Source organism: Tamandua tetradactyla, chromosome 3, assembly GCF_023851605.1.
Source record: "Tamandua tetradactyla isolate mTamTet1 chromosome 3, mTamTet1.pri, whole genome shotgun sequence".
Classification (NCBI taxonomy): domain Eukaryota; kingdom Metazoa; phylum Chordata; class Mammalia; order Pilosa; family Myrmecophagidae; genus Tamandua; species Tamandua tetradactyla.
Window position 1 is genome coordinate 74,943,348 of NC_135329.1, and position 23,162 is coordinate 74,966,509.

Sequence of the window (23,162 nt, forward strand, 5' to 3'; positions counted from 1 at the left end):
GAACATATTGATGACAGGGAGTAATTTAAGATATAGGCTATAATTTCCTCATAATAATATGCAATTACTGATGCTGTAGGAAATTATAGAATTAGACATGAATTTACAGATTAAAATCATAGCTGGGATTAAAAATAATGCCTTGCCACTTACAGGAGAGATGAGATTAACAATACATGCCAATCTTGAAATACTTTCAATTTTAATGGTCAAAATAATCTATTTCCAAAGTTAGCTACAATATTTGTGAAACACTTTCAACAATCTACTTAATGTTAGAAGGGCAAGACTTTGGTGAGCCAAAGGTCATGTCAAAAGTTTAAACATATTAGGCAAAAGATATAGAAGTGATCTGCAAGACCTTAGGATTGCCTGGATTCTTGAGGAAATGCTCCAAATAGCCTGGTGTCATAGCCTCAGGTACAGTGCAACACTTATTTTGTACTGTGGTAGAACTGTTTCCTAAGGGAAACCTGGTATTTTAACCCATAAGGATCTCTCTCTGTAGGAACAATAGTTTCTGTGGAGCCTTAACATAGCCCTAGCTTAGAAACATTCAAAATGCTACTTTAGAACTCACAATAATTAGTAGCTGGGACAAGGACATTTGACTCTGAGACATACCTGAAATAGCCAGGCTTCCAGAGATAAATGGATTTTAAGGTTCATGGGGCCTGGAGGCTGGAATTGGATATAATGATCCCTGATGCCAAATGTTCTTAATATTTATAGAGTCCAGAATAAATTCAATCACCACTTATAATCTATGCATCCCAGAAGTTTTAGTATTCTAAAACTAAATAAAGCAAATTTATTGTATGGTAAAGCAAATACCATAAAATGGGATGAATTAAACAATATAATAGTATTGGCATGTGGTTTTGAAGTTATAAGACTGTCTTTATCCTAGGGTGCATTAAAATTCAACTTGCAAATGCTTCCATGGCTTCTCCTCCTCTGTAAAATTTCCTTTGCTTTTAAGGATTTTAACTACACCAGGTGTTCCAGTTTGCTAGCTACTGGAATGCAATATACCAGGAACAGAATGGATTTTAAAAGGGGGAATTTAATATGTTGCTAGTTTACAGTTCTAAGGCTGAGAAAATGCCCCAATTACAACAAGTCTATAGAATTTTCCAATCTAAGGCATCCAGGAAAAGAAATACCTAGTTGAACACAGTCACAATTCTCTCTCGGCTGGAAGGGCACATGGTGCACATGATCAGGGTTTCTCTCTCATTTGGAAAGACATGTGGTGAACATGGTGGCATCTGATAACTTTCTCTCCTGGTTTCCTTTCACAAAGCCCCCTGGGAGGCATTTTTCTTCTTCATCTACAAAGGTCAGGCTGATGGACTCTGCTTCTTGTGGCTATGTCATTTGCTCTGCTCTCTCTGAATCTCTTATTCTCCAAAATGTTTCCTCTTTTATAGGACTTCAGAAACTATTCTAGACGCACCCAAATGGGTGGAGAAATGTTGTCACCTAATCCATCTTAACAACCACTCTTGATTAAATCACATCTCCAGGGAGATGATCTAATTACAGATTCAAGCATACAGTATTGAATAGGGATTATTCAGCCTTTACAAAATGAGATTTTGATTAAAACATGGGTTTTCTAGGGGACATACACACCTTACTAATAGATCTTAGAGTTCATATTTTCAAAAGGTTCATACCCACAGGAGTAGGCTTGAGACCTGATACCTGATGATTTGGAGTTCACTGTCTGGGAGAACACCATATTATTAGAAGTATATACTATAATAAAATTCAGAGGTATTGGTGAGCTTTGATAGGTACCAACATAGACTTGAATAGTCAATGAAGACTTCTAAATTACTGATACCTAAACCAGTATCTGAAAGAAGGCCATGCTGGATACTGCTGCAAGGTACTGCAAGAATAGGAGACTGCACAGGGAAGTCATTAATGCAATGTAGAGGTAGGAATCTCCCATTTACATCACACAACCTAAGGCAATGGGGTTAAAAACATGTTACATATATACAGTACACTCCACATAACAGTAGCAGAATATACATTCTTTTCATGTGCACATGGAATATTCTCCTGGGGAAGCTATATGTCTGTTCATTTAACAAGACCGAAATGTTTTTTCAAGGTTAAAGTCAGACAAAATATCATCTTCAATGAGAAAATATGAACATAAAAATCAATAATGGAAGGAAAGTTGGGAAATTCACATATATCTGGAAACTAAACAACATAGTTCTAAGCAACCAGTGGGTCAAAAAAGGAAATCACAAGAGAAATTAGTACATACTTGGAGATGAATCAATACCATAATAAAACATTGCAAAACATGGTATGAAATGATAGGAGGGTACAGAGAGAAATGTATAGGTGGAAACACCTACTTTTATAAAGAGGAAAAAGCTTAAATCTATAACTTCAAACCTAACTCTACATATTAAATAACTAAAAAAAGAAGAGCAAGCTAAACCCTAAATTATGAGAAGGAAGGAAATAAGGATTAAAGTGGACACACTGATGAAACAGGGAATCAGAAAGGGAGAAAACAATAGACAAAAATAACAAGGCCCAAAATTGCAAAAAGAAGTAAAATTACCTCTTGTGAGTTGACAATTGTTCTAGTTTGCTAGGTGCTGGAATGCAACACACCAGAGATGGATTGGCTTTTAATAAAAGGGGATTTATTTTGTTAATTCTTCAGAGAAAAGGCAGCTAACTTTCCACTGAGGTTCTTTCTTATGAGGGAAGGCACAGGGTGGTCTCTGCTGGCCTTCTCTCCAGGCCTCTGGGTTCCAACAACCTTCCCCGGGTGATTTCTCTCTGCATCCCCAAAGGCCTGGGCTGAGCTGCAAGTGCTGAGATGAGGTATGGTGAGCTGCTTAGGCTGTGCTACATTGTGCTCTCTCATTTAAGCACCAGCCAATTAAATCAAACATCACTCATTGCAGCAGGCATGCCTCCTAGCCAACTGCAGATGTAATCAGCAACATATGAGGTTCACATACCATTGGCTCATGCCCACAGCAACAGAACTAGATGCCTTCACTTGGCCAAGTTGACAATTGAATCTAACTACCACAACAATCTTATATAGAATTCTATAGAATGCATGCACACATATTTACACTTACACTCATGTACAAGCAAACACCCTAACAGAGCTAATAAATAAAAGCAGTACAGTTGCAGAGCACAAGTTTAATGTGCATAAATAAGTTGTGTTAATGCAAGTTAAACTTGTAATTTGTGTGCATAAATACAACTGATTTATGCACACAAGTTTAACTTGCATTAATCAGTTATAGTTATGCATAATTTGAAATCCTCATAATTTCCAAAAAAAGGAAATTAAGGGAAAACATTTCAAAGTGGCATCAAAACAATTAAAATTCCTAGGAATAAATTCAATTGAAGAATGCAATTATATACTGCTATCTATAAAATTTGCATCAAAGAAACTAAAGAATACCTAAATGGAAATAAATTGCATTTCATGAACTGGGAGATTTAATATCATTCAGGTGTCAATACTCCTCCAAATGATTTAGAGATACACTGTAACACCTATAAAATCCCAAAGGCCATTTAAAAAAATGTAAAAGTTGACTCTTAAAATCACATAGAATTACAAGAGATGTAGAATAGTTAATATGATGCTGCAAAAGGAGAACAGAATTGGAGGATAACCTATTCTGTTTCCAAGCATATTACAAATCTACTTTAATCAAAATATAGTCAGACTTTTCTCATTACATTTAGTTTACATTAATGAGGTGATGCAATGTTTGTCCTTTCATTTCTAGCTTATCTCACTCATTATAATGACCTCAATATTCACTCCCCTAGTTGCATGGCTCACAACTTCATTTATTTCTGTAGCCACTCAATATTCCTTGTTTGTATACACCACAATTCATTCTTTCCACTCATAAGTTGCTGTACCCTGAGGCCACCTCTGTCTATTGGAAATCATAAATAATGCCATCATAAACACCAGTGAACAAATCTCTATTCACAACACTACTTCCAGTTCTTCAAAGTAGATATCTAATAATGGGGTTGTAGAGTCACACGACAACCTTATACTTAGCCTCCTGTGAACCACCAAAGTATGCCAAGCCATGAAAGTATTTTTGAAAATGCTAAAGAATACCCTTGGCTTTATGTAAGACTTTATAAAAGTTTTTACTTAAGTTTATTTTTTCAGAAACTTAAAGACCCCAGATTGTTCCTAGACCAGATAAGCCCTGAAACCCAGAGCTACCAGTCTTTCCAAGTACATCAACCAGGTTCATTCCTCTGCCCATTAAGATTGACTTCCTTTTCCAGCATGAAAAAAAGTTAAAATGGTTACTGCCCAGATATTCCTGAAGATTAAGGGAATGATAAATAAGAGGGAGGAGGTTTAATTGAGAAATTAGAATTTAACAAATGATTATGACTATGTCCACATTTGTGTTAGTTTGAAAGCTGCCAGAAATGAAAATTTTTAAAAAGGGGAATTAATAAATTACAAGTTTACAGTTATGAGCCTATAAAGATGTCCAAACTAAGGCATCCAGGAATAGATATCTTAATTCAAGGAAGGCCAATGTATCAGGAACACCTTCATCAGCTGGGGAGTCATGGAGCTGGCATTTGCCAGTCCTTTGCTCCAGGGCTCCATTGCTTTCAGCCTCTGTTTCTGTTGGGGTTCCAGCCAGGGCTGGCTTTCATATCTTGGCTTCCCTTGGCCCTCACCAGGTCCTAGCCTGCTTAATATCTCATGGTGACTGATGTCTGCTGGACCTTAAGCACCTCACACAGCCATGTCTCTGTTCTCAAAGTGTTGGCATCTGAGTCAGCTCTGCCATTTCTGACTCCCTCCAAAATGTTTCCACTTTTAAAGGATTCCAGTAAATTAATCAAATACTGGATGGGTGGAGTCACATATCCATCTGACTAAAAGGTCACATCTACAATTGGGCATGTTACATCTCAGAGATAATCTAATCAAAAGTTTCCAACCTGCAGTATTGAATCAGGATTAAAAGAAATGGCTGCTCCCACAGTTCTTATCAGGACTGAAACATGGCTTTACCAGGGTACACAATACTTTCAAATTGGCACAGACATTTCTCTTGTTTTCTAATGCATTAGAATAGCCTGAAGGAAAGAATTAAAAATTTTAAACTGTAATCCAATAGCCCTGATCCTTGATAATGATTGTATAACTGTATAGCTTTTCTCATGTGATCATGTGATTATAAAAGTTTTGTGATGGACACTCCCTGTACTTAATGTATGGGTAGACGAGTAATAAAACAGACATGCATGAAAAATAATAATAATAGATCAGGAACACAGGGAAAAACAGTCCTATGTAAACTATGGATAGTAATTATAACACTATTTTAATACACTTTCAGCAATTGTAACAAATACAACTATTGTCTGCCACGTCCTCTTTTTCCTCCCCGGTTTGACACGGTTCTCTGGAAGGAAGGGCGGTAGGCAAGGCCTTCAATGCCCCAAAAGAGGACGAGGCATAAAATGGTGTAATAGAAAAATACTGGGATTAATGACACTAATTGTGTGTTTCTTGTTGCTGGTTGTGCTCCAAGCATTTTATCAAAACGAATCAGAAAGTAAAAGAATTGGAAAAAATGATACAAATTGTACAAATTGCAAAACCTTGTTAATGACTGTTTGGAAAAAATTAGGTTGGGACGCCCCCATTAAGCAAGTCATGCTGCAGATACAGCAGGCAGAAGTGCTTTTAGAATAAGTCACAGAAAAGTACCCCATAGAGAGTAAACACTTACAATTAAAAAACCCTGCATTGAGCCATCCTAGAAATTTACTCCCCACCACGGCACCGGTCCATTGCTATAAAACAATAAAAAATCTAAGTAAACAATGTAACCTTTTAATCAAAACAAGCTAACCTTTAACCAGATTAAAATAGGTCTTGACATATTGCCTCACCTGTAGAATAATAGGAAAAGAAAGTCTAAACTCAGAAAACTGCAAACACAATGTCTGTGGTTTAAGCCAATATCTTGCTGCTATTAAAATCTTGTGTAAATGTTCCTAAGAAAATCAAAATGTGTACTTTCGCTTTGCTTCCCTGAACCTGTAACTTTACCTAAAACATAAGCCATGACACAACCATGATTCTGTGATACCTGTTTCCTTGCCAAGAATAAGGGTATAAAATCAGTTAAGCAAAAATAAATCTAAGCAACTCTTCTCAGAAAGGAATTCTCTAAGCTGTCTCTTGGTGTTCTTCTCACGCCGACGACCCTCCACACCTTCAAGCCCGTTCCCTCTGCTGCGGCTGGACCGTGGCAATTGTCATAAAATAGTAGAATTATAAAATGTGCTATCAATTGTAATATGTTTTCCACACCAATGCAATTGTTGGTGATGGGGTGGTATAACAGGAATTCTGTTTTTTATACATGATTGTTCTGTAAATCCACAACTTCTTTAATAAAAATGTTTTAAATAAAATATATACTGTGATACTGGCATAAAGGTGAACATATAGACCAAGGGAATAGAACTGATAGTTCAGAAATAAACCCATGCATCTATGGTCAATTTTAAACATGACACTAAGATCCTGCACTCTGGAAAGAACAGTGACTTCACTAAATGGTTGTAAGACAAATGGGTATTCACATACAAAGCATAAAGTGCAATTTCTATCTTATAGTACTTACATAAAATTAAGTCATTTAGAGAGTAAAATGTGATTTTAAAATGATGCCATTCAAAAGAAAATATAAAGGTATACTTCAAGATTTTGGATTTGGCTATTACTGCTTAGATGACATTAAAAGCACTAGAACTAAAAAAAATAGACAATTTAAACATACAAAAATTAAAATCTTTTTCATCAAAAGACAACCTCAAGAAATTGAAAAGGCAACCTATTGAATGGAAGGAATTACTTGCAAATCATACAACTGACAGGGGCCAAATATCCAAACTACATTTTAAAAAGCTCTTTAAAAAATAATATAGTGATAAACATGCAATGGATTTGACAAGACCACCCTTCAAGGGAACATACGCAAATGGCCACAGGCACATGAAAAGATACTTAGCATCTCTTGTCATAAGAGCTAAGCAGATCAAAAACACAATGTGACCCACTTCACAACCAATAGTATGGTTATAATTTTTTGAAAATCTAAAATAACTGTTGGTGAGGTTGTGGAGAAAGTGGAACCCTTTTACACTGTTGGTTGGGAAGGTAAATTGGTGCCACCACTGTGGAAAATATTTCAGCAGTTTCTTAATATGTTTTATACAGAATTAACAGATGATCTGGCAACTCTATTCCTTGATATATACACAAAACTGAAAGAACATATTCAATGAATTGTATGCAAATATTCATAGATGCACTATTCACAGTATCCAACAGGTGAAAATAAACCAAATATCTATCCTCTAATGAATGAATTACCAAAATATGTTATACGCATACACCGGAATACAGTTCAGCCATAAAAAAGAATGAAGCAATGGTATGACGTATTTGGACAAATCTCAAAAACAAAAGTGAGGCATTCAAGGCTAGTTCAGTAGTAGAATTCTCATCTGCCATGTGGAAGACCTGGGTTCAATTCCTGGCCCATGCACCTCCCAAACAAAGAAACAAAAAATTCAACAAACTATGCTGCAATAACAGGATATTCACACGGAAAAAAGAAGGAAATGTGACACTGCCATACACCATAAAAAAATAAGTGAAAGAAGCCAGATTAAAAAGGTCATATTTTATAAAGATTCCATTTACCTTCAATAACCAGAATAGTTAAACCAATAGAGACAGAAAGAAGATTAATGGGTGACAGGTTGAAAGGAGTGGGGAATGGGCAGTGAGTCTTTATATGGGTATAAAGTTTCTTTGGGAGGGTTGTGAAATTGCTCTGGAAATAGATAAAACTGATGCACTACACTAGTGAAAGTACCAAACATGGCTGAATATACCAGTTACAATGGTCAAGTTTATGCTACATGAATTTCATCTTAAAAAATATGCAGATAAGCCTGAGCACAGTAATTGCATGAGGTTTTATTCAAATAAATCCAATTTTCTATGGAATACAAAATACATTTATACTGATGCTTATATCTAAATAGAAACAACAGTTATAAATTTTAATAAATATTTACTTCCTAATGTTTCCTTCTTCATTTCAAAAATGACACATTAGAGAAAAATTAAAAATGGCAAATTAAAAACAAACACTTGAATTCCTCTCAAATATCCAATTCAACTGTGAATGAAAGGGAAACAAAATTATTTCTTGTACTGGTACACACTGTAATTTTTATATAATTTTCTCTCATCGAAAACAAGAATAAAATTGGCATTCAATTTGGCTTAGGATGATTAACTTTTATAACCTGTTCCAGAGAGTTTGTGGCTTCTACCATATCACTCCTATCCTCCATTCTTCATCCAAGTAACCCCTTACTTGTTTATTTTTCTCATATCAGTAGTCATGTAAGAAATTCGTATTTCTTCATCTTCTAAGTATTTTTATTTCTAAATTTATATCAAAGAATTCCAGCCACTTCTCTGTAGAAGAATTATGTTTGGTTCCCTGCTAAATCTCTAGGACCTGGAGTACTTCCCAGTACACAGAATATAGCCAAAAGGATTTATGAATAGAGAAATGAATGAATTTTCTAAGCTTCCCTTCACAAGGTCTTATACATCCATATGAGGGTTACAATTTTTTAATTGGTAATTCCAATCAAGATGAACAAATGAATGTCCCACAGAATGAAGCACTGACTACATTTATTATATACATAATCAGGGTTTGACTCCTGGAATACAGCCCTTAAAAGTTTTATTTACTGTTTTAAAGGAATAGAAAACCTAGGTTATATTCACTTTGAGAAGAAGAAGATGAACAGGGAAGAACTTTGGGATAAGAAAACAGTCTTGTTTTCCATTTGAACTTTTCTCAGAACCTATTTGACCTTGCAGAGTCTTCCACTCTTTGAAGTTTGATGAATTCTCTGAACAGTAAATATCAGAAGACATCATTTACTTCCACTTTTATATGTACTGAATATACTCATACTTTTTTTTACATCAAACCAATACCTTAAATTTATTGTGTCACCTTTTGTCTCACAAAACTCAATTACCATTTTTATTTGTGGGCCTTTTACTGGTTTGAACTTGTGGTGGACCCCAGAAAACCCATGTCCTTTAATCCTCATTCAGTACTGATGGCTGGGAGCATTTGATTGTTCCCATGGAGATATGACTGACCCAACTGTGGGTATTAAGTTTTGATTAGAGGGAGATGTTACTTCACCAATTCCAGGTGGGTCTTGAGTGGAATTCTTTAAAAAAGGAGATATTTTGGAGACAGCTCCTTTTTAGAGTCACAACAGAGCCCACACAGCCAGATACCTTTGGAGATGCAGAAGGAAAATGCCCCCAGGAGAGCTTCATGGAACAGAAAGCCAGGAGAGAAAGCTAGCAGATGCCACCATGTTTACCATGTGCCTTTCCAGTTGAGAGAGAAATCCTATAATGTCATCAGCCTTCTTGAACCCAGGTATCTTTCCCTGGATGCCCTAGATTGGATATTTCTATAGACTTGCTTGAATTTGGACATTTTCATGGCCTTAAAACATGTAAACTTACAACTTAATAAATTCCCCCTTTTAAAAGCCATTCTGTTTCTGGTATATCACATTCTGGCACCTAGAAAATTAGATCAGGGTCTCTTTCCAATTTACTCTTGAATCTATTACTTTTACTCACCTCCTTGAAGATTCTAGGTATTTGCTTTTCAACATTGTAAGCACTGAATACTTGTAAGCCACATGCAGCTATTAAGCTCAAATGAATAAAATTTAATAAAAATTTAAAATTTTAGTTTTTCAGTACCCCTACCTAAATTTAAATGTTCTCTAACCACATGTGGTTTCTGTAATGCATGGGGAAGATATAGAACATTATCTTCATCACAAAAATTATCATAAGTCACATTGATGTTGACCTTTTAGATATTTCTATTTATAATGATTTACTTTTTGCTCCATTCTATTAATTGTCTTATGACTTTTCTCAAATGATGTTTTATTGTATTTCTTCTAACTTCTTAAGGTAGGGAGTTAATATCATTAGGTTATTTACTTTAATAACAAGTTTTTTTTTATAGCACAAGGCCATAATTATCCTGGGATTATTCGTTCAGCTTTGTCTCTGGCAGTTTTACGCAATGTTTTCAATTATTATTTTTCTCCTTATTGTAGATTTTTAAAACTTTTGCCAGGTTTATTTAGAGACATTTCACCTGCTAGTTTTCAGTTCCTAATTTTTTTGAAACATGGGCAGGCACCAGTAATTGAACCCAGGTCTCCTGCATGGCAGGGGAGAATTCTGCCTGCTGAGCCACCATTGCCCCATCCTCCTACATTAGATTTTGTTTGTCACTATTTTATGGTTTCATTTTCTTTAGAATAGGGAATATTGGTTATCCCTTTCACATTTCTGAGGTTTTCACATGTCTTATTTTATGAACAATTTGGTTGCCAATTTCATGATCTCTTTAAACTTAGACTTTCTGTTTGGGTTGTGATATTTTCATACAAACATTTGTTGAATTATTGGAGAATTCATTCCACTTTCAACCCTAGCTTTAAGTGTTCTGGTTTTGGATGGAAGGTAGAATTTGAAAGAAATGGGCTGGGATACTTAGCTGAAGAGATTTCTAAATGAAATGTGGAAAATGCAGCCTGTCTGTTTCCTGCAGCTTATAGTAGAAATGTGCCAGGAAGAAAATAAGCTAAGAACTGAACTCTTGGGTAAAACAAAATCAGAAATCAATGGTTTAGAAAGTTATTGGCTTCCAGAAGAGGATACCACAAAACTAGTGCCCCAAGTAAGGATTTAACCAAACATGGAACCAGTCAGCCATGTCCAGAAAAACCAGGATGGGAGATGGAGTTGTTCAGAAATGATTTGTGGAATATCATAACATTTTATGGCTTTGATTTCTGTGTACCACATGGAAACTTTTTTTTTCATGAGATCTGTATAAATGGAACCACTACTGGTCTGAACTAAAAGGATCAGATATTAAAGAAAAATCTCTTCAAAGGCAGAAGCATAGTAGTGAATGTCTGAAGCCAAAAAAAATTTGGCCGAGACAGTGGACCAACCCATCCACATGAACAGGCTGAGTATGCCCCAGAAGCAGTGGGCAGGCCATTTGCTTCATTGCTCAGGAAGAGCTTTAGTGCCCAAGGTCTTGGAGAGAGTAGAGAGCATAAACTGGGCGTTCATTGGAGCCTGGCATCTGCCCCCTTGTTCTGAAGGCACTGAGTGTATGTCCTGGATAAGGAAGAAAGCCCAGGTGCTGCCCTGATGCTTGGAGATGGTAAAGCTGAGAGAAATGTGGTATCCTCAATGACCCCCAATGTTGTAACTGTTACACCAACATTGGGAGAGAACAAGACTGCAGATAAACCCTTAGAGACAATGGAACTGCCACTCTCTCAAGGCCCAAGAGTAAGTTACTCTCAAACTTTGAAACTAAATGGAGTATGCCCTTCAGGTTTTTGTAACTGTTTGGGACATTTGACCCATTTTCCCCCTATGGCAATGGGAACATATATCCTATGATTATCCTTCACTTGTAATATTGTAAGCAAACAACTTATGAGTTTCACAGGTCAACAGCCAGAGAATTTTTCTTAGGAAAGGCCATGCTTGTAACTGATTTTGATGAGATTTTATACTATATTTCACTTGTTATGGTATTTGTATGAAATAGCTTAAGTCTTTTGTCATATTGTGATGGAATGAATCTATTTTCTATATGGAAAGGACATGTCTTTTGGGGGCCCAGAGGGTGAAATATGCTAGTTTGAAATGATTATATACCTGAGAAAAACCATGTCATGTAATAATGATTCAATATTGCAGAGTGGGACCTCTTGATTAGGTTGTTTCCATGGAGAATGTGACACACCCAATTGTGGGTGTGTGAGCTATCATTTAGATTACATCCATGAGGATGTGACCCACTCAACTGTGGGAGGGACCTTTTGATTAGGAGGAAATGTGACTTTGCCCCAGTCAAGGTGGGTCTTAAATTTTTTTTTAAATAAAAAAAACAAACAATGTGGGTCTTAATTGGTTTAATGGAGATTTTAAAAGCTCTCATGGAAAAAGAAAGAGCTTCAGAGCCATCATAGATACCACATATGCTTAGAATGCACTTAGACTAAAGCCCAGCAGACATCACCGTACGCCTTCCTATGAAGTGCTAAGTAAGCCAGAACTGAGAGTTTTGTCCTGGAAATCCTAACTGAGGGCACACAGATGCCTTGAAAGGAAGCTACTGGAATCAGAAGTACAAAGTGATGAACCAGGAGCAAGGAACTCAGACACCAGCCATGTGCCCTCCCAGCTGACAGAGATATCCTGGATACCATTCATCTTCTCTTCAGAATCAAGGTATCCTTATTGGGATGCCTTAGTTAGGATATTTTTAAGGCCTTAGGATTTTAAAGCTATAATTTGATAAATCCCCTGGGTTAGTTTTGTAGTTGCCAGAATGTGATTTATGAGAAGTGGAGTGGCTTTTAAAGAGGGGAATTTAATAGTTGGAAGTTCACAGTTCTAAAGAAGTTGAAGTATCTAAAATAAGGCATGAACAAGAGGTTACCTTCACTCAAGAAAGGCCAACTGGACTGGAACACCTCTGTCAGCAGGGAAGTCACATGGATACCATCTGCTGGTCCCTTGTTCCTGGAATCTGTTGTTTTCAGTCTCTGTCCATGTGCAAGTTCTTCATTTTGATTCTTTGGGGCTGGCTTTCATTTCTTGGTTTCCCTTTTCTCTCACCAGGTTCTAACTTGCTTAAAATCTAATGGTGACATGTGCTGGGCTCCAAGCATCTCCAAATATCTATTTGTCTGTTCTCTGAAATCATGGTTCTCCAAGCAACTACATCTGCTCTCTCTATAAGCTCCAAGACTTATGTCATTTCTGTCAGCTCTCTCTCCAAAATGTTTCCTCTTTTAAAGGATTCCAATAAACTGGCCAAGACCCACCTGGAATGGGTGGAGTCATATCTCCCTCTAATTAGGGGTCACACCCACCATTGGGCACACTACATCTCAGTGGAGATAATCTAATCAATTTACAACCTACAGTGCTAGGTTGGGATTAAAAGAAATGGCTCCTCCCACAAGATTGTATTAGGATTAAAATATGGCTTTTCTGGAGTACATAATATTTTCAAACTAGCATATCCCTTTTATAAAAACCATTCCATTTCTAGTATTTTGCATTTTGGCAGGATTAGCAAACTAAAATAGCATTTACATATTTTCATGTCTAAGAACAATTTTTTTTTAACTGAACATTATAAGCTCTCTGTGTTTGTAGTAGGCCTGTTATGAGTTTTCCTACTTCTGGATGGTATTATCAAATTAACTAATAAAACCCCTTAAAAGAGCTCTATTCAATCTGACTTAAAGATAAAAATAACTGTGTTAGGTTTAGTTGTCAACTTGTCAATGGTGATACCCTGGTGTAATTTTGCTGTAGACTTAAATCATCAGTATCTGAAATTCATCTATGGCTGATTACATTTGCAGTTGCCCAAGAGGGGTGCCTTCCCCAGTGAGTGAAGTTTAATTTAATTAGCCAGAGGCTTAAAAGAGAGGGATCAGAAGAGAGCTCAGCAGGTCAGCATACCTCATCTCAGCAGCCCAGATATTTGGAGATCAGATGCAGTAAGGAATCACCCCAGGGAAAGACACTGGAACCCAGAAGCTAAGAGAAAAGGCCAGCAGACATTGCCATGTGCCTTCCCATGTTACAGAGAACCTGAGATGAAATCGAGCTACCTTTCCTCTGAACAACTATAAATTTTTACTCAAATAAATCCCCTTATTAAATGCAGATCCATCTCTGGTGTGTTGCATTCTGGCAGCTTTAGCAAATTATAACAATAAATAACCCATATATAAATTAATCCTAATTAAGTTACAGAAACTAAGGAAAGCAAACTTCTCATTTTTCCCCAATAAAAAAGTATATTTATTGAACCAAATCCAAGTGCTTTGAAGAAAATTAAAAGTTTCCACAACACAATAAACCTTTGGCAAACAGGACTAATATTAGTTAAATAAAAATAGTTACATCATTAGAATTATGAATATAAGTAAAAAAATAACCATATAATTTTATTCTACTTGGGTGTGTTCTTCCAATTTTTATACAGGATTACCGATCAAATAAACTAGCACTAGATCTTTAAGATGATGTACAATGTAAATTTGTATATAAAGAGTAATCACGCTTTGAAGGATTTAACTTGAAGAGGTTCCAAGGTATTCTGATAACTTTATGTAATGTGTGCAATAAAAGAAAAGAAAGTATTTTGTCTTAAAGTTAAATAATTGGTAACCCCCTAAAAGTATATTCTTTCTAAATGTAAAGTACATTCATTCCATAACAATATCAGAGAACCAAGAACCATTTCAGTAATAATACAAATAAATACAAAGTCAGAAACAGTACAAAATCTCATCAAAGTCAGCTAAGGGCATGGCCTGTCCTAAGGCAAAATTATACTCTGGCCCTGGATCTGTAAAACTCAGAACTTATAAAACTTATTTTCTGCCAACATACAAAGAAGGGACCATCATAGGATACATATTCCCATTTCCATAGGGAGGAACCAGAGGGAACACAGCAGTCACCAGACCCAAATAGTTTAAAAAACCTGTGGGACAAACTCCATTAGATTTCAAGGTCTGAGACTCACTTATCTTCAGGCTTTAGAAAGCAGCAGTCTCACCCTTGCCAAGGGCATAAACAGTGGTCCCCCTCTCTCCAAATGCAACCTTGGGAGACATTGATGAAAACACCTTTTTCTTGGCTCCACCCTCTCAAGCAGTGCGGCTTCACCTAGGCTCTCTGCCATCTCTGGGATACAGGCTCAATCCCATCATGCAGTGGCAGCCAGGCTCTCCCCAAACCCCAAGGAATGTGCTTCACCCTCTCCAAGGCCTAAGGTGGCATGGCTCTTCCACTGCAACAGTGGAAGTCCAGTCCTCTGCTTTGGGGCAAATTCACCCTTTCCACATGCTTGGGTGGGTCTGCCATCCTGGCCCAAGGTTTCTTGACTTCAGACCTCAGGCTCATACTGTACGAGACCAAAGGAAGAAAGCTTTATTTTATCCAAAACCAAAATTTTCTGTAGCACTCACTTTAATGCAAGAAGTCTGGATAGTTCATTTAAGGATCCCAAACACACAGCACTCAAAATGGGAATGAGGGCTTATAATTCTGTATAACTTAATGTAATTCCTGGATATAACCAAGAGCATATAGGGTAGATAATTAAAAAGTCTTGGCAAGGTCCCTTGAGGAACTGGAAAAATATATGGAACTGTTAATATTTCCCACCTGGGAAGCCCCTGATACTCTTTCAAACATTAAAGATTCCCAAGATAAAAGCCCAAACACTGGATCTTGAGGCTTGCTCTTATGAAACTTATTTCAGTAGCAGAGAAGCTAAATCTACCCATAATTATGCATAAAAATTACTTCCAGAGAAACTCTTTTGTGCTCAAATTTGGCTTCTCTTTATCTAACTCAACTTTTGCAAGTAAAACCAATATTCTCTCCCCTACACGGGGCATGACAACCAGGGATATGAATCTCCCTGACAATGTCAGTCATGATTCCCAGGAATGAGCCTTGCCCTGGGACCATGGGGATCAACAATGCCTTCATGACCAAAAGGTGCAAAAAAAAATCTGAAAAATGTGAAAATGCCAAATCATAATTGTCAGCTCTTATTTTCTTCTATATCTTAGTCCCACTTCTGGTACCAAGCTGTATTAGGGCTCTCAAAGGAAACAGAACTAATAGGAAATATATGAAATATCTGTAAATATGAGATTTCATAAATGTGTGTCATACAACTGTGGGGATGCTCAAGTCTAAATTCCACAGTGTAGGCAGCAAACTGACAACTCCAATGAAAATCTAGAATGAAACCCCCAGGAGACTGATTGACAGAAGAGGAGAGAATGAATCTCTTCTGATGTCCCCTTTAAAGCTTCCAGATGATTAGATTATATATCACTAATTGTGGGAGGCATGCCTCTTGGCCAACTAGACATATAGCTATATATATCTAGATAACTAGATATAATAGATAACTAGATATATATGGCTATATAGCTAGATGTAATTAGCTATAAATATAACCAACATGCTAATGACTTAATAAGCCAGCCTTCTGGCCTATTAACCAGCTATGAAATGTCCTTGCAGTAATGGATAGTCCAGTGCTAGCTTGATGAGAGAACTGGGCTCCAGTACCTGGCCAAGCTGACACATGAACCCAACCATAAGAGTATTCCCTTTGTCATCTTGGCAGCTCTACATATCACATTAAACCATATTTAATCTCTAAAGAGAACACAGTAACAGACATATGTTTCACCTAACAATATTTAGCTGCCATGTATGCAACCAGAAAAACATCAAATCTCTCTGGAATAGGGTACAAATCCTTGGATAACATTCACTCTTAAACTTGATAGTCTATATCTTAAATACTATGACATAAAAAATACAACTTATGTCATGTAACTCAAGGCTCATCCAGGGAAAAAATTCCTGCACCAACCAACAGGATTATTTTTTAAAAACTTTCTTGTTCTGCCTGTATAACCCTTCCTATTGTTCCTCAGACCTCCCCTACATTTCATGGATTGGACATAACCCAAATCATGAATCACATAATGAAGCTCCAAGATTCAAGCAATTAATTCCTTTGTACATATTTTTTGGTCTGTTGACACAGAGAAGAGACAATTTAATACTTGTTCTGATCATTCTGGACTTCCTGATTTCTCTATGGAAAGATCAACTCTTATGCAGACAAGATAATACCCAAAATATAAAATAGCAGGAATTTGAGACAGATTTCAAGACATTATTCAACATGTTCACCATGAAGAGAAATAAAAAAAGCAGTTTCCCTCTTTCTTTCATGTGTAAGTTATATATGATTATAAGGATATGAGGCTTATTTAGGGAAAAATGTTTTCATATGGCAAAATCTTAATGTCTTCCATGGCCCAGAAAAAAAGTTTCTGGTCTAGGGCTGTGGAAGGAAATAAAAATATAATGACACTAGTGTCACACAGACTTCAAGACAATAATCTAACTGTGGTAACCATCTACCTTACTTCAGAGAAGTTTAATATTCTTTTGTTTATACCAACCAGTACACTGAATTTTTTTCCCTCATTAAAGTTTTCAACAAAGTCAGAGTTAAATTAATATCATTTTCAAGGGCAAGAAATGATATGCAGGACTACTGTTTACTCTGTATGACTCATAAAGCAAAAGCAACTCCCCAAGAGCACAGGCCCAAGAAGTAATGCATGAGGCACTGGATGCAGGGCACAGTGACTTATTAGGAGTAACACAAAGAGTGCAGTTGCAACACAGGTAGAGAGAATTTCCTGATATTCTCTCAAGTATTAGGGACTCCCAATTTAATAAGCCAACCCTATAACTTGAGGCTTCACCTTAGAAAACTTAGTTCTGTAATGATAATGTTAAGCTTACTTATAATTATGCCTAAGAGTCACCCCCAGAGAAACTCTATTGCTGCTCAGATGTGACCTCTCTCTCTAAGCCAAACTCTGTGAATAAACATATTATGCTAGCCTCCATGTCGGACTTGACTTCCAGGGGTGTAAATCTCCCTAGCAACAGGGGAAAAGACTTCCAGGGATGGGCCTGGCCCTGGCATCCTGTGACTGACACTGCCTTCTTGTACTAAAAGAGGAAAAAGAAATGAAGCAAAGTCAAGTATCAGTGGCTAAGAGATTTCAAATAGAGTTGAGAGGGTCATTCTGGTAGTTACTCTTATGCAAGCTTCTGCCAGATATTAAAACGGCCACAGGATGCCAAGCCCCAACTAACAGTATTCTGGAAAACCCTAAAGAATACCCAGGGTACTCTTTACTTATTTATTTATTAAGTATATATTTTTCAGAAATTTAAAGCCTCCAGAATATTCCTATGCCAGATAAGAACAGAAACACAGAGGTATCAGTCTCTCCAAGAACATCAACCAGATTCAGTTCTTTACCCATGATATCAACAACCCCTGCCAGCATGAAGAAGTTAGAATAATAATTGCCCAGATATCCCTGAAGACTGAAAAAAGGATCAAATGAGAGGGGGAGGTATAAGTGAGAAATTAACAAATGATCATGATTTCTGAATCATTATATAGATATATTTTTAGTTCCTAGTGTATTAGAATAGTCAGAAGGAAATACATGAAATTACTAAACTGTAACCCAGTATCCTTGATCTATGATAATGACTGTCTATAGCTGTTATCATGCGATTATAAAAACCTTGTGATTGACAACTCCTCTATTCAGTGTATGGTTAGACACGTAATAAAATAATGCTTATAAGGCATGAAAAAAAGCAGAATCATATAAGGATACTATACTGAACAATGGAATAGAATTGAGAGTTCAGAAATAGACCCTCCTATCTATGGCAGCGGTAATTCAGAGCTGTTATGTAATACAGAAAATGCCATGTTCTTTTAATCCATTCCATGGATGCAGAGGTATTGCGGCTTGGACATTTGGTTAAATTATTGCAATTGAGATGTGGCCCATTTAATTCAAGGTTAGTTTTAATTCCTTCCTTAGAGTCCTTTATGGGAGGGTACAAGACAGAATAGAACCAGAAAACCCAAAGAGGCTGAGAGATAATATCAAGGGAAACTCATAAAGAGAACAGCTCTGGGGAAACTAAGGGAGGACTCACAGAGAGTGGCCTACTGGAACCAGAAGCTAAAACAATGAAACCTGGAATTGAAGAACTAGCAGGCACCAGTAATGTACATGCCTTGAACATGACAGAAATATCCTGGATGCCAGCAACCTGTCTTCATAGTCATAGCATAATCCTATTGATGCCTTAATTATGACATCTTCATGAATTTATAAAATGAAAATTGTGAGCTATAAATCCCATTGTAAAAGCGAATCCATTTCTGTTGCATTGAATTCTAGAAGCTTTACAAGACTGAAACATGGCCAACTGAATTTTGACTAGGCAGTGAAGTTCACTCAAATGGGAAAGAACAACCTGTTTAACAAATGGTGCTAGGAGAACTGGATATTCACACCCAGAAGGATGAAAGAGGATGCCTACCTCATACCTTACATAACAATTAACTCCAAATGGGTCAAAGTTGTTAAACATTACAGTTGAGACCATAAAACTCTCAAAGAAAATGTAGGGGAAAATCTTAAATATATTGTGACAGGAGATGGTTTCTTGGACCTTACACCCAAAGCACAAGCAATGAACAAAGAGAAAGCTAAATGGGCTCTGCTCAAAATTAAATATTTCTGTGCAAAGGAGCTTGTCAAGAAAGCAAAAAGCGGACTATTTACTGGGGGGAAATATTTGTAAACTACATAAAATCACACAGAACATGTGAGAGAAAGCTCCCAATTGTCTTAATACACACCATTTTCTTGAACTCTTAACACATTATTATTAGAACAGCAACATCTTTACAAGTTGGTTTTCAGTGACTTAAAATACCAATTTATGACTTTTACGTGGCATTCACGAGGAGGTACTGCCAGCGAACTCCTGCCCCGCCCCCTCCACCACCTCCCCCAAGCGCCCACAACACCTGGCTGGCGGCCACCGTGCTCCTGGGGGCCTTTCCACCCAAAAGGCCGGGCCAGCGACCCGCTCCGCTAGCTGAGGGGAGCCCTCCCCGAAAGGCGGACTCACTTACCAGAGCTCTGACCACTGTCCCCATCTTCAGTCCATCGCGGCCGCCTCGCGAACTGCCCGACGCTCCTCTTTCTGCATTCCCGAATTATCTGGGCAGTCACTGACGTGCCTAGAACAATGTGACTCTCGCGATATTAGGTCTTTCTTCTGGTGATGGGAAGTAAGAAGGAATCTGTTCCGTTGTCATGGTGTCCTGCGCTTACTCACCAAGGAGGCCTGGAGAATCAGAATGAATGTTGAGTATTGTTTTTAAAACGTGACCTGATCTCTTAATTTTAAAAAACGTTTAGAAAGTAATCATCATTTTGAAAGGTTTTATTTTTGAGAGACAGAGAGGGAATCTGTGACAAGCATTTTGTATCAGATGTTTTTATTTTAGTTCTCTGTACAGAGACTACTTCTGGCTACGCTAGAAATGCAGCCATGGTGCACTAGGATTGCAAGTTTTATGGAGCATCTCTCCCCTTTTCAATCTGACCCCCTCTTCTTTTGATTGTACAACCCAAGTACATGTAGTCACAGAAGTTAACAGCATGTACTGATACCCTATTTTCAACCAAAAGATACATTAGCTGATTTCTGTGATTTGTGATTAATTAATACAGTCCTTGAAATCTGTGAATTCTATTATGAACTGGGAAATATGACAGTCTACTCAGTCTGTATTTTATATGCCTGCTTGGGGAAACATTGCTGTTACATAGGAGAAAATATGTGGCTTTTGGTAGCTGTGTGCAGGGAACCTATAGGCTTAAATGTGCCATGCGAATAAAATTTACCATAAGTTTATTTTCGAGGAAATGTTTCTTCAGTTCCACTGAGCATGTGTAGTGTGTCAAGTATACCACTAATACTATACTCTTGCCACCTAGGTTTGTCTTAAGTATGAATTAGAATGTTTATGTATATTTCATTTATTTTGGTGCATAAAAGTAAATGATGTCAATAGTTAACAGAACATAGCATGTTGCCACATATTTAAGTATAAAAACACATTTGCATATATTTTTTATTTATAGATGCTGTTTTGGACCCTGAATTGTATCACATCTTAGAGTTGGCAGATGTTCAGAAACATGAAAATACATCATTTAGGTTCAAGTATTTAACTGGTTGCTTATATTTTTCACAAATTTAAAGTAGTTTTGGATCTGAATAGTTCATGCACATTGGGAGAGTTTGTACCTGCATGGACTTAAGATTTGACAAAGTAGCATTTTGTTGCCCTTTTAAAATATCTTTTGTAGTTTTATTTTAAGAGTTAATATTTATTTGCCTAAGCTAAACCTTATGCCTAAATGATAGCTCTCTAAAACTCTGATGTTATCGTAGCTCTTAGTTTTAGGCGAATCAAATATGTAAAATTAGATGTAGACGCTTTTATGTAATGATTCTGTTTTCAGCTTTTCAAAAATCACTAACTGACCAAATCTACTTTGGGTATAGCAGGGCTATATCTCAAAAGCATTGAACATGGTAATTAGCACATGGTGATATCACATGCATGAGTTTTCCTTCTTTAAAATATATGAATTATTTTATGTTTTACTTTTAAAGAAGCTATCTATGTAATGCAGAGGGTTAAAAGTTTTCTAACATATTTTGGTGCAATTTTAGTGAATCAAGTGCCTTTTTTATGAAGCAAGGGAAAGTTAATATTGTGTAGGTCATTAAAGAATTCCGTTTTATTCTTGTTTTTTTTCTAAATAAAAAGAACAAGAAAAAGCAAAAAATAAAAAACAAACAAAAAGAAATAAGAACAACAGAATTCAGTTTTATTAATTATTATCCTTGTTTCAGAGCCATGCTTTCAAAAGTAAGAAACTTTTAGTGAAAAGGGAAATTATCAGCAATTACTATATACATTTCTTATTAAATCTATTAATTTGACAATAACACCAGGTGTGTATATTTTTTACTTTTAGTTACCGCCTCTTAATTATTGAATACTACTCTGTATTAATTTAAGGTGCATTTTTACATTTTCTCTGGTTATAAAGTTTTTTTCATGCTTCATTAAAGCATTTTTTTTTCTTTTTACATTACAACTTTGGAACAGCTGTAAGAAATATCAAGGTGTTTTTTAAAAAAAAATTTCTATTGTAGGCTATCCAGGGATGTTCTAATTCATTTGGAAAAGTCATGCTCAAATATATGATATCTTGAATCCTTGGTATTGCAGATGATGTGAGTGCATTTTTATTTGCTTATATGTCAATGGCTTGATAAAAATTCAAACAAATTAATAATGAACTATTTGTGTTATTAAATTGCTACTATTTAATCCAAATTCTAAGATGAAGTCTGTCCGCTTATTTTATTATATATTTTCTAAAAATAAAATACCTATGACTATATGTAATTCTCTACCCTCCAAATCAATTTTCTTGATACACTTCTCTTATTTTATTGATTTTTCTGTATCACAAAGATTTTAAAATTTTAGAGCAAGAAATTTCAGAAATTTGGGCAGAGAGTTTCAAAAATATTTTTATAGACAAATTTTCACACACATATAGTCCATACATGGTGTACAATCAGTGGCTCCCAATACTATCATATAGTTCTGTGTTCATCACCACGATCATTTTTTAGAACATTTGCATCACTCCAGAAAAAGAAATAAAAAGAAAAAAGAAAAGACTCATACATCCCATACCTGACTCCTCCCTGTCATTGACCACTAGTATTTCCATGTACCCAGTTTAGTTTACCCCTTACACCCCCATTATTTAGTTCTTTTTTATCCATATTTTTTTACTCATCTGTCCATACCCTGGATGAAAGGAGCATCAGACACAAGGTTTTCACAACCACACAGCCACATTGTAAAACTTACACCTTGATGCAATCATCTACAAGAATCAAGGCTATTGGAATATGGCTCAACAATTTCAGGTGCTACCTTGCAGCCCTTCCAATATACCACAGACTAAAAAGGAATATCTATATAATGCATACAAATAACCTCCAGAATAACCTCTTGACTCTGAAATTTCTCAGCCACTGAAACTTTATATTGTTCCATTTCTCCCTTCCGCCTTTTGTTCAAGAAGGCTTTCTCAATCTCATGATGCCAGGTCCTGGTGAATTCCATGAGTTCTGTCTCACATTGCCAGGGAAAGTTGCACCCCTGGGAATCATGTCCCACGTCAGGGGGAAGGCAGTATTTTCACCTGCTGGGTTAGCTTAGAGAGAGGCCACATCTCAGCAACAAAAGAGGTTCAGTGGGGGTTACTCAGGCATAATGTTAAGTAGGCTTACCTTATCTTTTGCATGAATAAGTTTCATATGGGCA

At 36.5% G+C, this 23,162-nt stretch overlaps 1 long non-coding RNA gene and 1 pseudogene across 7 annotated transcripts in view; one reads left to right on the forward strand and one right to left on the reverse strand.

Moving 5' to 3' along the window:
* The window catches only part of LOC143677385 (protein DBF4 homolog A pseudogene), a 203,586-nt pseudogene that overhangs the window by 85,657 nt on the left and 94,767 nt on the right, over positions 1-23,162 (reverse strand). The window lies entirely within an intron of this gene.
* LOC143677387 (uncharacterized) overlaps positions 19,993-23,162 on the forward strand; it is a 63,937-nt gene continuing 60,767 nt past the window's right edge. For all 6 annotated transcript variants that reach the window (XR_013172575.1, XR_013172577.1, XR_013172576.1 and 3 more), the window contains exons 1-3: positions 19,993-20,099; positions 20,884-20,959; positions 21,971-22,051. This is a non-coding gene — a long non-coding RNA (uncharacterized LOC143677387). The remainder of the gene's footprint in view (positions 20,100-20,883; positions 20,960-21,970; positions 22,052-23,162) is intronic.